We start from the raw sequence: 3,482 nt of genomic DNA on the forward strand, positions 1-3,482 counted from the left end.
GTTCGTTCTACTGAAGGGTGCAGCATGGGCATAGTCTTGAACTCGAGCATGGGAAGCAGTGACCAGGGCATCACTCCTGAGAGCCAAAGGATTCTCTGAGGCGGTCATCCAAACTATGTTAAAAGTCCGCAAACTGGCATCTGCTTGGGTTTATTACAGGGTCTGGAATTCTTACTTCACCTGGTGTGCTGATAAGAATTATGATGCATACAGATTCAGAACTTCCAGAATTCTGCAAAGAGGCCTGGACTTAAGGCTTCGTCTTGCCTCCCTCAAGGTTCACATATCTGCCTTGTTGGTATGGTTTCAGAGAAAATTGCATCTTTACCTGACGTTCATACATTCACTCAGGGTGTCTTATGAATTCAGCCTCCCTATGTCCCTCCTGTGGCTCCATGGGATCTGTCTATTGTTCTGAATGCACAAAAAAAGAAGGATTGTTGATCCTGCACCGACCTAGATTCGAAACTACATGGTAATATATGAAAGCCAGAAATGGACAATAATACTAGATATTAGCAATAACTATGCGTCCGTGTGGCGGTGCGCCCAGAGTCAAAAAAACGGGGGGGATATATGTACAAAAAGAGAAAAGTATGACTCTTGTTTGGGCGCACTCTTGTAAAAAACTAGATGTTAAACAACAGATGATATGTCTGAGAATTAATGAAGTCTTAATTGTCTACTCTCTAAAATGCAAGGGGACTAAACGCAACAGATTAAACAAAACACATCCGTAGATGTGTCAACTGGAGAAGTAGGTCTTCCAAAATAAAGGAATGTCCAGATCTTAATTATACCTGGATAAGTGCATATTGGAAGGTAGCCACATATTAAGCTGCTACCATCTGCCCAAGGTCTGTGCAAACTGTGTTTGAATTGATGTGGCCCTAAATTGGGTTACACTCGTGAGTGGGAGAGCCCACACACTGGGTAACAATTCTAGCAATTCTAGCAATTAACCACTGTAATTGATAAGAGGAGTAACGATTAGAAGTAAATGGGTAGGAGGATGAAGTATAAGTGGTGATACTGCTGTTGGTGTGGTTTCCACGGGGAAGAGAGTCTCCCTACTTCACTGGGTATTCCCTAGAGGTCACCCATCTAGGTACTGACCCAGCCCACCTCCGTTTAGCTTCCAAGATCGGACGAGATTGGGCGTGAACGTAGGGGTATGGTCGTAGGAAGGTTTGACCCTGTAGCACCAATGAGAGTGCACCGAAATGGGAGGATGAATTCCTCCACGGAAATGAAATGCTAAGATTACGACAAGAAAAGAATAGTGGTAGATAAATGAGTGTGAGTCTGCTGTCCTCGTTAGACTGAAGAGACGTGTCTCCTAGGGGGACACGCTCCCCTGAATCGTGGATGAGAGTTCACAGAAGGAAGAACAGCAGGAGAAAAAATGAGAAAATATATATGGATAAAGGAAGGTGAAGAGATTGGATGGTTGTAAAGAGTTACAGTGGATCCCTTAAAATCTTCCCTTATTCGGATTCTATTAGAACCTGACTCAAAACATATATAAATATATCACTGTGACAGGTATCAAAAACAAATTCCAAAATAAGTCATGATAACAATATGTATCGCTACTTGTGTATAGCAGATTCCAATAGCATTTGATACTGATTTATGCTGTGCACCAAACCTTAATGTCACTCGCGATCAGAACAAATATTAGTGACTGACATAGAACAGTATACGGGGAAAACAGGGAAGGGAAAGAAAATTGACACCCATATACTTTTCTCTTAGGTAAATGCCCTCAGAGGGACAAAAACATAAAGTACACAGTTTTGGAGTACCTCAGGCAGAGTACATGTAGAGTCACACAGCATCTGTCCTTAATTATACTTGGACGTGAGGAAAAAAGTTTCTTATATATTGCACAATAAACTCAAGCAAGACAAGGATATACCATGCTCTTTCACTGACAACACCAGCAATGATAACAACAGAGATTCTCTCTGTAAAAGGACAGCAGGCTTAAGCGTCACTCATTCAATTGGTAGGCAGAGGGGGTGCCTGCAAAAGATGCAGGGCCACCAATGCCTGCCCCTATCGCAAAGTTATGGAAAGAGGTACCTAAATGAGATAGTACACAAATATGTTATGTAAGTAGGCTGGAAACTCCAGCAATATTAATGATTTTTACACAGGCAAAAAAATGTGCTGCTTATGCATAAGTTCGGTGCTTTTTAAAATAAATAAATAAATGAACTTGTATAAGTATCAAATATCACCACTCCAAGTATCAGACAGATGAGGTGCCCGCAAGGAAAACGCGTTTCACCCGGTCACGGGCTTGTTCACTTCCATTCTGAGCAGCAGTAGGGTTCTCCTTTTACAGAGAGAATCTCTGTTGTTATCATTGCTGGTGTTGTCAGTGAAAGAGCATGGTATATCCTTGTCTTGCTTAAGTTTATTGTGCAATATATAAGAAACTTTTTTCCTCACGTCCAAGTATAATTAAGGACAGATGCTGTGTGACTCTACATGTACTCTGCCTGAGGTACTCCAAAACTGTGTACTTTATGTTTTTGTCCCTTTGAGGGCATTTACCTAAGAGAAAAGTATATGGGTGTCAATTTTCTTTCCCTTCCCTGTTTTCCCCGTATATTGGCAGAGCCGGCCATAGCTATAGGCAAACTAGGCAATTGCCTAGGGCATTTGATATGCCCAGGGGCATCAGCAGCTTCTGCTGATTAAAATGATATGCGGCATGCCTATATTCTGTGTGTAGCATTTCATATGCAGATACAGCCACAGTCTCACACAGTATAAAGGCATGCTGTATATCATTTTAATCAGCAGAAGCTGCTTGTGCATCCTAGCCATATAACAATGCAAATAAGATGCATTTACATTAAAAAATGTGCCCGACGTTAGCACTGAGGCAAGATTTATGAGGACACATCTGTATCCAAGCAGAGGCAGAGGTCACAGTGTTAGTGGCAGTGTGAGTGCTGTGTGCATGTGAGTGGGTTGGTTGTGCAGTAGTGTTCGGAATATGTGTAAGGACCATTATGTGTGCCATGTAAAAATGCATTAATAATGTGCAACATATGTATAAGGGGCACTATGTGTGTCATTATGTGTATAAGGGCATTAATAATGTGCGGCATATGTGTAACAGGGTACTACTGTCTGTGTGTCATTATGTGTATAGGGGCACAAATAATGTGCAGCATATGTGTAGGGGCACTATGTGTGTCATTATGTGCATAAGGGCATTAATAATGTGTGGCATACAGTATGTGTAACAGGGTACTACTGTATGTGTCATTATGTGTATAGGGGCACTAACAATGTGCAGAAAATGTGTAGGGGGCACTATGTGTGTCATTATGTGTATTAAGGCATTAATAATGTGCGGCATATGTGTAAGGGACATTATGTGTAAAAGGGCATTAATAAAGGTTGTCATAATGTGTAAGCACATTATGTTTAGAAGGACATTAATAATGTGTCTCATATGT

At 41.3% G+C, this 3,482-nt stretch overlaps 1 pseudogene; it reads right to left on the reverse strand.

The window, feature by feature from the left end:
- Window positions 1–1,067: 1,067 nt before the first annotated feature.
- LOC134970989 (5S ribosomal RNA) lies at window positions 1,068–1,186 on the reverse strand (annotated as a pseudogene).
- Window positions 1,187–3,482: the final 2,296 nt, after the last annotated feature.

This window comes from Pseudophryne corroboree, chromosome 11 (genome assembly GCF_028390025.1).
Source record: "Pseudophryne corroboree isolate aPseCor3 chromosome 11, aPseCor3.hap2, whole genome shotgun sequence".
Taxonomy (NCBI): domain Eukaryota; kingdom Metazoa; phylum Chordata; class Amphibia; order Anura; family Myobatrachidae; genus Pseudophryne; species Pseudophryne corroboree.